Source organism: Protopterus annectens, chromosome 5.part0 (genome assembly GCF_019279795.1).
Source record: "Protopterus annectens isolate FY-2018-M chromosome 5.part0, PAN1.0, whole genome shotgun sequence".
Taxonomy (NCBI): Eukaryota; Metazoa; Chordata; order Ceratodontiformes; family Protopteridae; genus Protopterus; species Protopterus annectens.
Window position 1 is genome coordinate 1,456,656,295 of NC_056735.1, and position 13,192 is coordinate 1,456,669,486.

Genomic DNA, 13,192 nt, shown 5'->3' on the forward strand with positions numbered 1-13,192 from the left:
GGAAGTAAATATTGTGGGAAGAAATCGCCAGGGAATTGTTATGGCTAGGCTTGTATAGGCCCTAGGGCCAAAAGATTAGTACCACCCTATGAAGCTATGAACCCAAGCTGTCTGAAGCTTGTTGTGTCTGACAGGAATGAGAGCCATAACCTGCTGCCCACAGCATACTCTCTAGCTCCAGCATTCCTGTCATACCACACCTTTTTTTCTGCTGTTGGTCTCCTGCCAGGTTCTCCTGGGACAAGCCCATGAGTTCCCTGAGCCTTGTCCTGAGGTTTAGGACAAATGCCGCAACAGACTATTTGTGGGATTCACACTCACACTCCTACTCATCGCAAATCAAATCTAATGTCCCCTCTCCCTATGCCCATACAGCAAGTCAAAGGGTGAAAAACAAATAGATTCCTGGGGCACCTCTGTGTAGGCAAACAACAGATGGGGCAAATGTTTGTCTCACTCCCTCTTAAACTGGTCTGCAAATGCCCATAGCATGGTTTTTAGTATAGAGTTTAACCTCTCCACAAGACCATTAGTCTGGGGATGGTAGGGGTGGTCTTTAGGTGCTTCACCCCACAGTGTTTCCACAGAAAAGTCAGTAGGTCTGACATGAAATTGGCACCTCTATCAGTCAATATTTCTTTTGGGAAACCTACCCTGCTGAAACAAAGCATTTGCCACCTATTCTACCTCAATGGAGAACAGAGACATTGCCTAAGGGTATCTGGTAGCATAATCTACTACCACTAGGATATACTTCTTTCCTGTGGAACTTGGGGTATTCAAAGGACTTACAATATCCATAGCTATGCTCTGAAATGGCTCCTCAATTACAGGCAAAGGCACTAAAGGAGCATTGACCTTGTCTCCTGCCTTGCCTACCTTTTGGCACTGCTCACAGCTTTTGCAGTACCCTGTTACATCCCTAGAAATCTCAGACCAATAAAAGTTCTGCATAGTACGTCTCTTGGTATGCTTTATGCTCATATGACCTGTAAAGAGAATGTCATGGGCTATGGCTAAAAGTGTCAGACGGCAGGCTCTGGGCACTACCAACTTCTGAATTCTCTCACCCTCTAGCCCTCCCTCAGGAGTCCAAGCTCTATGCTCTATACAGGAACCCTTTGTCCCAGTATACAGATTCCCCCTTTCTTTGACAATCAAGTGCCTCACTAGCTGCCTCCCTCAAGCCTTTTAATGTAAGGTCTGAGAGTTGAGCCTGTATCAACTCTCTCTTTGTAACCCTTCCCACCTCCCCTTCCACAGAAACTCTGGTACCCTCTAACAGTGGTGCCTCACTGTCAGCCTGGGTACTACTACTCAACTCTACCGTTGCGGTCACTCTGTCCAAAGGAACATCAGCACACACCAGCAGTTGTGGCTCACCTTCAGTCTCACTGCTACACGGTAGCTCCCTCTCTGAAGTATCCACCTCACCAATCCTGGCTTCAAGTGTGTGGTCTGGTCTGGGTCACCCCAAGGCTACCAGAACTACATGTTGTCTCCAAGCCTGACTGCATGTAACTGTATGCACACAAGGTACTGCATGATCAAAATCATTCCCTGTCAGGACATCTGCAGGAATATCCTCAAACACAAAATCATTCTCTATCAGGGTGTCTTCAGGGATATCCTCAAACACACCTACTTTATTGCTTCCTTTTCCACCCTCCTAGTCAAGGTGAACCCTAGCCAGAGGTATTTGGAATGGAGTCTCTTCTAAAGCTCTGACTGGAGTAGACTGCCCAAGCAAGTAGTGCTCCTCTGTAACCATTGCAGGCTTCACAATGGTTAGGTCAGAGGCTGTGTCTGTCTTAGCAGTAGCCTGTTTCCCACCTACTAAGATAGAATATAACCTCTTCTGGTAGTTTGATACACTTGTTGTCTCCAGACAACTTACCACTGTCATTCTGTTATTCCCACTTGCTGGGTCCCCTACCTTTTGTTCCCCAACTTGCCTCGATGGACATCTATATGCTACGTGACCTCTCTGGTTACATTTAAAGCATTTAACTCTTGATCCTGGCCATGTACCTGAACTAGTAGTTTACCCTGCTACTGGCAGACTCTGTTGAGGTGGTTTAGACTGTCCACCATGGGTTCCCTTAGACCCATGTGCAGCACTGGCTATCTCTTTCCTATGCAGTGATGCGCTCTCCTTTTTTTCCTCAACTCATCCGCAGTATTGCATTCCCTATCTGCCAACCAGATTCTCATGTCCTCAAGCTTGTTCCCTCACCAAAAGGTCTGCCAGCCTTCAAAAGTGGTGATCTGGCACCCACTCACCCACCTATGAAAATAAGTGCTTAGCTCAGCAGAATAATCACACAACACTTTCACCTGCCTTGCATCTGTGCTCACAAAACTTTTTTTTTCTATAAGCTTCAGGTATTAACTTAAAGCATTCCAATAAACAATTTTTAACTATTATAATTTAAGAAATCAGTATCAGACAATTTAGAAACAGCAGTCACAGCTTTACCATGGAGTAGGGGGTCATGAACAGTACCCAGAGCCCTTTGTCAACATTATACGGTTGAATAAAACTATCAAGGTTATCACCCTCTGTAAATTATGGAAGAAATTTACTGTCTTTTATTGCTTCTGGGGTTTGGTTAGTCCCTTGCCCATTACCTCCATGACCCTGGCGAAGAGTCAGCATTTCCTTTTCATGTTGCCTCTGCCTCTCATTTTCTTCCACTTCCAGTTGTCTCAGTCTCTCTGCTGATTCTAATGCCATCTGTTTTTCCATTTCTTCAGCCTCGAAATGCCGCAGTCTATCTGCTGATTCTAGTTCCAAACATTTGGCCTCCAGTTCAAGTCTCTTTAACTCCAGATGGATTTTTAAGTCCTCTGAGGAAAAATGTAACTGTCCATTTTCCGAGAGTTGTAGATCTCCAAGGCCAGTATTGTTGTCCTCCTGGTTGCTAATCTGTGATGCAGCTGTGGTTAAGGCTGCAATAATTTCTCCTTTAGTCAGGTTGGCATGTCCCAGTCCTTTGGTTTGGCACATCTCAGCCAACTGTGTTTTTGTCAGCTTACCATAATCCTCTGCTGACATCCTCGCCTGCTCTCCCTGACTAACTAAGCTAACAAAAATAAATAAATCTATTGTGATGTGTGGTTGCTTGAGAGTACAAACACCTTCTTTAGTGACCACTGTTTACAGGCTACAGGAGTTCAATATCCACACCACTGAATCCCAGTATGTGATGTGGTGATCCTACCACTGCCAGCCAATTAATATGTGATAACCCACCACTGCCAACCAGTAATCAAGGAGGCTCAATCCTCACCACTGGCAACAGTGGAGGATGTTCATTGGGAATTTAAAAGGTACACACACAGTATTTCCAGATGCAGCTCTCTGCATCAAGTGCAATTTCCCTTAAGAGCACGCAGAGACCACAGTTAATCTGGGGCTAGTTTCTACCCCTTTCTCCAGATCCCCAGTAATACTCCCCACTGGCACAGCTATAGAGTTGAGATCTCAGCTGATTGACCAAGCCAAGACCTCCAGCACCCTCTCTATCCAACCAGCGCTTTGTGTCCCTGCCCAAGTAGTTGACACACACACTCTTTGAGGTCTGATTTGCACACACACACACACACACACACACACACACACACACACACACACACACACACACACACACACACACACACACACACACACACCTTTGAAAGGCTGGCACAGGTTTACTCACTATGCCCCATTCTGCCCAGATTATAAGATAGTTACCAATGCCACCAGTCACTCCTTAACTGCTACTTTAAGGCCCTTAACAAGGGGTGTCCAATCTTACTGTGTAATATTAATTCTAATACAAATGGTAGTTTCACCAAGAGCAAGGCTGTTAGGAGTGGCTCACAAAGTGTCACCAAATAAATATGCAAGCACTCTCAAAACATACATATCTCTAAACAGATTAGCCACAATGAAAGGTCTAAATATATTTAATAATAAATAATAAAAGACAAGACAATACTAAATATATATTCACAGTGACATCAGAGTTCAAAACCACGGGAAATATTTAAAATAACATTGCAGTACAGGTTCACACAAATAAAGAAAAACAAAATCTAAACTAAGCTTTGCTATATTTCTGACTATATCTAAGAGAATTTCTATACCCTAAAAACTTACTTAGAGCAAGGCAGATATGGTGACTGGTTCTTATTGTTGTTGTCAGATCTAAGACAGAATGCAGAATGCTCTGTCGCACTAAGAGACTTCTCAAAATAATATCTAAAATATTACTGCCGAGACAGCTTGCAGAATGACATCATTTCTTGCCATCTGACCTCTAGTTCCCAGGCAAAACCCCCACTGCTGAAAGCTGGCAATATTTAGCATCTACTTGTAAAAATACCCAGACAAGGGCTTTTGTTCAGATCTTTGGCAGGTGCTGGAAGCCATAAAACAATTGCATTCTTTCATGCTTCCAAAGTAGCAATTAGTTCATCCCAAAGACAATGCAGAAAGCTTCCTAGTACAGACTCTGTGCCTCTAGCTGCATTGAAACTTGAGAGATAGCCTCTTTAAGGTCTAGCCTAAAAAGTGGTTTAATTTCAAATATTTTTCTAAAGTTTGCTAGACTGAGGTTAACTCTCCGGTTTCCTCTAACACATATATGTAAACAGTCACAATAGTGCATGTACCTTTCTGTTCTCTTCTACTAAGACTTACTGTGGATACATTTTAAGCGCAAGCACTTTACAAATACCTTTTCAACACAGACTTATGAACAAAGCAGTCTGATATACACATGACATACAGTTCTAATACATTGGTAACACAAGCATCTTGTATAGATTAGTTTGATATTCACAAATGACATATAATTATTTACAAAATACCAGCTAGCTGTGCTGGCAGTACCTCCTTTTGTCACAGAAGATAATAGGGATTTGGTGGTGGCCTGATAATGAGTTTTTTTTTTAATAAATAGGGAGAACAGGATGGAGAATAAGATGGGTCCTTGTAGTATTCCTGTGGGCAATGGTGCAGCGATGGAGGTTATGGGGATGTAGATACACTTTGAATTGTCTGTTTATGAGGAATGGTTTAAACCATTGGGTTTGTTTATTCATGTATTCATGTATATTTTTTCCTGGGTAGATCACTGATCACAAATAAACAATTGCAGGCTCAGCATGGGTTACGTGAATGCTAACAGAAAATTGTACATCAACATCGCATTAACATATAAAATGCATGAATACAGGAAACTGTGCATACACTTAGAAGTCAACATGCATAATACATGAATAAAAGATGCTGTACATTTACACAGGGATTTACATATTTATTGCAGTCAAACATTTCAGAAGCAAAGATATATATATATATATATATATATATATATATATATATATTTTTTTTTTTTTTTTCACTTACAGAGAAGCAAGGAAAAGAAAAACAAGAACAAAAAAAGAAGAAGAAGAAAGAAAGAAAGAAAATGAAAAAGGGGAGAATAGGTAGGATGGAAGGAGAAAGACAGGGAGTCATACAGTAAGATCCAGTGTAGATTATTCAGCTGTATACGTTGTCCTGTTCGATTCTCAGCTAAAGCTACTTCTGTGTGGAGACAAGCGTGAATGGGCGTACCTTTGTTGAAGGTTGTGCGTCAGAGCTGGCAACTCAGTACGTAAAAATCTACTGCCAATCATTAGCGGACTGGAGTTCTGCTGTGGCGACCCCTAACTGGGAAAAGCAGAAAGATACAACAACAATAGATAGGATATCATCTGCAAATCAGTAAGCCCTTGGATGAGTATGTCAGGGATTCGATTTTGTGGAGTTATTTTAGAAAAGTTAGGCATTATCTGCCAGGTTGGTCAGTAGACAATTGAGAATAGGTATGTAAGTAGAAAGAGGACTGCTGTGGGGTTAATACACACAGACAGAAGAAAGTTTATGAGGAAGTAGTGTTTCATTGTAATGAAGGCTTTAGTTAGGCCAATGAAAACTGCCCCATTAAGACGGCCTTTGTCCATATTAAAAGAGAATGCTGTCAGTGAAGGTCTAGAGAACTGTCACTGTGCTTCTACTTGCCCAGAAGCCAAGCTGATGTGAGGACAGAAATCTGTGTGTCTGATGGAATTTGGTGATTTGGATGTAGATGAGCTTTTCAAATAGTTTCCCTATGGTTGGAAGAATGGAGATGGGAAAGAACTCCTTGGTGTCACATAGTTTAGAAGTTTTGGGAATGGGTTTTACAAACACAGTCTCCTATTTTGGGGGGACATGAAAAAGTTATTGAAACAAGGAATGGGTTTTACAAACACAGTCTTCCATTTGGGGGACATAAAAAAGTTACTGAAATAAATATTATAGAAGTGTGTGTAAGTGGGAGGGGGTTATTGAATTAGCTGCACTGATTGATGAACTAGGGGTGCAATCTCTCTGTCCCTAAGGGTGTGTTGGAGGGAATTTTTACAAGAAGGGAAGATACCATTTTGGTTTTAATTCTTATGAAGAAGAAACAGGGTGTACAGTGATTTGGATTACAGGTTGGAATTAGTGCTGGGGTTTGGGGGAGCTCTAGGTAGACTGGAATTCTGTCTTTTTCACACTCCCAAGATATTGCCCACTGGTTTCACTATCAACACCCAACTGGCCTATTAATTCAGGGATATGGGAGATAGCATTGCCAGGATGGTTGGGAGCCCTAGAGTTCATTCTTTCCTGCGAAGAAATCCAAATCAGCCATTCCTTTCCCTGGCAAGAGTCAGATGTAGGCAGCAGGCTGGCTTGCTTGTCCGGGGAGGTGGTCTATCTCCTCCCATTCAGGAGCACCCCCCTCCTTTGCTCCTCTGTGCCTTTTATAACTATCTCATGAGAGGAAGCATTTCTCTACATGTTAAAGTCCTCACATCATGACAGCCAGTACTCAGCTGGCTCAAACACTACTGGGTAACACCTAGTGCTTTCATTAGGTGCAAACCCTGTGGTTAGGCAACTCCACCTCCATTCCCCAAGGATGGGCACACTGGCAAGAGCTGCTCACACCCATCCCCAACTTGGACAGCTCCTGTAGGTACCTGACCTGCTACCCAAGCTCATGTTGCATATGGCATAGTGAGCTTTATTCCTCTACACCATGGTGCTGGCTTCATTAAGGAATTCTTGAGTCGAGATAAGTCCGAGGAGGTGATATTGATTTAATGCAGGGAGGAAACAGACAAAGAAACTGTTGCAACACATGCATTTGAAGAGCTAACACTTTGCAAATTATCTCTGTAATAAACAAATGTATTTGCTTTGAGAACCATTACTAACCTTCAGCTGGATTCAGCTAGTTAAGATAATGTTTTCATCTATGTACAATTACTTTGTAGGAGAAGCTGAATAAGCAGTTGTTTACTTTTTAAATAGTTTGCTTCCATGTATTTCCTTAACATTGTACTAAAATCTTATTGTAGTTCTTTGTTAGCTTTTTATATAGGATGTATTGAATATTTCCTCCTGTACAACACATCGCTATAGCTACCATCTGCCTTCTTGAGTAAAGTATTTTGTAGATAATGCTAATGAATAGCCATATGTTTCTAATATACGTTAATATCCATGTCCTAGGGACCATGTTGTGATTGAAAATGGTTTACTGATCAGTTCACTTACTTGGTTAATATATGCAGATAAATAAATAAGACAGTGGTTTCTATTTGTTGTGCTATGGCCAGTGTTAACATTTTGGGGACCCCCTAGCAAATGTCAAGTTGGGGGCCCTCGAACATGTTCAAAGTATCACCCTTCACTACCACCCTTTTTCAGCAACCTTTTAGTTCACATAGCAGAGTTTAGGAGTAGTATGCACATACAGGACTGTAGCTAGAATGATCTTACAGTTTGACAGGCCTGTGCATCACACTATGTTGGCTTATTTCACAGAGGAACATTAACAGTGACTAGTATTTATTTGCTGTGATGACACATTACAACAACCCTATGTGCAGGGCTGGCCTGATGTGAAATGGTGTCCTAGGCAAAGGGCTTCAGGACACCCTCCCCTCACTGCTTACTGTTTCACCTCTGCACACATTCTCCAGTGTTACCCTCTGATCTCTAACTATTCTGGACTCCCCACACCATGTAAATACATTTTTCTACTTTTTCCTCAAATTTTCTATACTCTTCAGCTTTTTTTAAGAAGCCATGGCTTTATCTCTGGTCTGATGTGTATTTTATTTTATTTATATGCAACCTTTTCACTCAATGATGGCTTGAATAAAATGTGTGATTTAGAAAAGAAATTCAGTTGCTGCTGTTCACGTTTACCTTCCTTCCATCCTTTCAACACACCTTACCTGGCCAAATGTGCATAGTAATAATTGTGGGGAAATAAGTTAACAAAGCCAAAAGCTATAGGGTTATAGATGCTCTGAGGTACATTTTAGAGCATTTTCACAACCTTTTGATCCTGTGGTAGCCTGAATAAAAATTATGTAAGAAAAGATTTTCAGTCTTTTTTTTTTTCTTACAGGGAAAACACAAATGGTGCACAAAGCTTAATATTCTAAGCTTACAATAAACTAGCAAGACAAATGTTTGAGAGGATGCATAAATCCTATCTGGGAATACTGCCTGTCTTCCTACCCCGCTCCTAAAAAGATTCAAGTTACTGTCTGTGCATCTACCTGGTATTAAGACTGAGAAGAAAGCAGAGATTAAAAGAGCCACAAATTACTGCTGTTATACATATACATAGCAAGCCTCCACACCCCTCACCCTTGACCCTGACAAGACAGCCACTTGTATATTTGCCTGATGTGTAATTATGAGGAAATTGAAAAAATAATGATTACAGTAATGTATTCCAACTTGCTACTTCTAGACAGTACAATTCCCCTACACAAGCTATAGCAACCTTCTTTGCTCACCTCTGAGGTCTGTGCAATAAGTAAAAGAAACAATGACTACACTGTCCCCATCCCCAACACAAGCTATGATGACTTCCTGTACATACCTCTGAGGTTTTATTGCGAGGAAAATTAAGGAAGTAGTGCACACACCATCCCCAGGCCCACACACAAGCTACAACAGCCTTCTGTACATACCTCTGACCAGGGTTGGTTTTAGAATGGATGCAACAGTTGAGGGCAAAGGCCAACACTAATTTCATGTCAAAATCTATTTATATATTCTGGGGTGCAAGGGCCAATAGAACCCTATAAGCTCTAAACATCTGAATGTTCTGTGATATATTTTATGCCTTATTTTTAAAGACAATTACGTGTTAACTGCATCTTTTTATTGTTCCCCAGAAAAGTTATGCATGTACCCAGCATTATTATATGTGCACATATAAAAGTCAATGATATTTTACACACAGACACAAACACACACACACACACACACACACACACACACACACACACACACACACACACACACACACACACACACACACACACACACACACACACACACACACACACACACTGCATGTTCACCTTCAGGGAAAATGGAGGAATGCCAATTCACCTACTGCATTACTTTGAAGTGTTGGAGGAAACCCAAGTGCATGGAAAGACCCCCACACACAGACAAGGAGGGCATGCAAACTTTAGATAGAAAAAGCCACAACATAGAAATCAACCAAAGCCAAGCACTGTGAAATGGCAATGCTACTCACCATACCACTGTGGCAATGAGTGGTTGCTTTTACACACCTCCTCTTCCTGGAAAACCACCAAAGATAGCCACCTATCATTTGCAAGATCTATGTTTGTGGTGGCAAGTAAAAGAAATTATGACCAATTTCTTACTCTTAAATATAGTATAACAGTGCCCCCCATATACAAGCATAGTGGCAATGCCAATAAAGTTTATGATAGAAAGTGGAAAAAAAATATAGATATCTTGTTTCTCTTATACTGCAGCCCACTCCCTCCACTCCCCCCAACACACACACAATCATAAGCCAATATTAGATTTACACTGATCTCAGCAAACAGCAACATATTGTGCAACACTAGTTCTGCCACACCAGATCAGTGACTGTTGGTCAGTAGTCGTCAGGAGTAATGTCCCTGACTTCACAGAGTATCCCTGATTTTGTCTCATAATTTTGCCATGGCCCTTTTAAAGAAAATATTTTGCTGGTAAATCATTCAGGATTTCAGGCAGTCAACAATTCCAGACATTAGAGTTTCATACTTCCTATTGTCCAAAAAATACAGATCAATGCAAAAAACATTATTTTATTAATTCTTTAAGTGAATTAATGTAATATTTAAAAAGTCTTTTTGATCTTGATCCTTTATTCTGCCATCACTGTTGGCTTTTTCAGAATTCTTAAGCAAATAAGTTGAGAGGTACAGTATCTAGTGTCTCACCAGTATTTATAAAACTCCCTCAAATAGAAAACCATCCCTGAAGACTGGCAGAATGTGTTCTTCCTAAAATCTCAGGTAAGCACTGAAATTGGTCACACTAGCCTGCCAATCTCTAGCACTTACCTTGCTCATTCAGTGATTACTGGCTTTATCCTAACAGGGTCATAGCACAACTCTGTTTAGGATAAAGCACATAATCTGAGAATTAATGTTTTTTTTCCCATCAGTATCCTGCAACCAGCAACTGCTTTTATAGTCGATCGCACACCTCCCCCCGCAGTCACAAGTGTCATGGGTGCCTAAAGCTAGCAATGATGCTAGTTTTAGTGCAAAGCAGGATTTAACTCACAGTCAAAGACACTATGTCAGTGGTAAAACATTTCATGAAATGATGAAGCCTAATACTTGAAAAAACACTGTTACTAGTACCAGATATATCTTTCAGTTTTAAAGAAGAAGCAGTCCCAATCCCTAAGATTCTTCTTCCTAAGAAGTTTTATTACCCACCTGGTCTGTTAAGTACACAAGACTGCTATACTAGCTTTTGCTGGTTTGACAAACATGTAACAAAATATCAAAATAAGAAATAAGATAATACGCTGCGGTTGCCCCCCCACCCCCACCAGGTCCGCAAACTTTGTTGGTGCCAAAAGCTGGCTATGTGCTGGAAGGATGTAGAAGTAATTCAAAACCACTCACTGAATCTGCAACAGAAAAAAATAGATTTCTATACGTCATCATTAATAAAAAGTAATAAAAATATGTTTTGCTGTTCTGTTTTTAGAGGGTAAAATACATGTTTTATTGCCTTTCCTTTAGATTTATTGTTATGTTACTACTTCATTAGAAATTTGTTAGTCTGAATCCAGGTTTTCTTTTTGAGTAACTCAAGGGCAACTTGTTCACTGTTGCTACTTGCCACCACTCAGCTTCAGCTTTAGTACTAACATCTGCTAGCTACATGAATGCAGTCCATGTACTCTCACTCTCTCTCTCTCTCAATGTTTTCATGGACTTCCTTTGCCATACTCACTTAAGCATACACTCACTTAACCAGACAGTGCTTTGCAGTGACTGGGAAATTCAGCTTAATTCTTAAATGGTCTACTGGACTACATATCTATTAACTGCCTACAAACCTATACTCAGCTTTCTTTTGACTTCCCCAAAAAGATGCTACTTTGATTTACTGGCCAATCTAAAGCTATCCATAGGTTTGTGCCATGGCATTTCTCCCTAGGTTAGCAAATAAAAGAACTCTTGGATCACTGTGCTTTATCTTAAATAAATAAAACAGAAACTTCTTCTACACATCAGATTTAGCTGTGTTAATTCCTATAATGCAAGATTGCATAGTTTTTTGGTTACCTTATAATGTCATCCTGAAAACAACTCAGTTTGACGTGTTGGCCCAGCAGTGCACTGACTGGATTTCTACTTGTGTTGCCAGTGACCCAAGCTTGCAACCCATGTTTGTTTCAGTGCAGGTCTAACAGGATTGAGTCAGTATTCAGCAAACAATGACAGCTGTCCTTCTCAGTTAGAGGGCAGGACTGCTATCACTGTGCTGGGACTGCTGGTAGAGGAAGCTCTTACATGATGCTGCTTGGTATCCTGTAAAAAGAGACAGAGGGGAAAGCATATATTACTTGCTTTGACTCAAACATGTGACAATATTGGCCATATGAGCATTGCCCTTCTCCAAAGGGCTCTAGTCCCTTGTGAATATGACTGCAACATCTGTACAACTACCATCCTTTACCAAAAGCTCTCAGTCAATGAGGGATATGCCTGCAACATCTGTACAAGTAATGCTCTTCACCAAAGTATCTATGCCATGATGAACATACTGGCAGCATTTATATGGTTAAGGCATTTCACCAAAGGGTCCCAGTCCATGGTGAATATGCAGCTGCATCTGTATGAGTAATACTCTTGGCTTTGGCTAGAAGCCAGGTGAGGACAACAGACAATGGGACCTCTTCACTGATGTGTAATCTTTATTTGGGATGGTGTTGGGTAACATGCCATAAACCTGGCACAAAGCACAGACTATAGACAAACTGTTGTTGATGCAGAATGTGGCTACATCAGCAGAATGTAATTCCTATCTGCATGGCCATGTTGGGGGGAGGTTAAGTTTAGTAGAAAACAAGTTGCTTTAACACAGTTTTGAACCACAGCCCATATTACTGAAACTACATTTAAATGATACATTTTTGTAAGGAGATAAAGCCTCTTACATGTCCTTGTGGGAAGCTGAACCCTCCTACTATCTTACTTGTTATTATAATAAAACTACAATATTGTATTAAGAAGAAATCCCCTATGCAACAGTTACTGGTAAAAAATGTTGATTTGCTTATCTGGCTAATGAAGAATTCACTGACTCCCCAGGTGACAGACACAGATTTAATTAATTCACATTAACGGCATAGACACAGAACACATATTGTAGTTTATCATAAATGGTTGAGGATATGAGCTGTTAATGAGCTTTTTCCTGTAGTCTCGGCTTTGAGTCTCCCAGTTTCACCTTACAAACTGAGTGATTGAGCAAGTCACTTAACAAGTCAGTGCTCATGTACCTTCTGTTAGTGAGCTAATGTGTTCAAAAATGAATAAATAAATAAATAACAGAAACAAAGTATGAACTCACTTCATCTCTCTCAGACTCTTAGGGTAGGAAATCAGGACAAAGCCTAAAATAATGGGAAGGGGCAAAGGTCATAAAATAGTGACACATTTTAAATATTGCTCTTATAAAGTTGCTAGAATAACAGAATTTGAGTTGTCATGCATTTTCTGAAGGATACGAAGTCTGAAACTAAAATGTATGTCATTATTT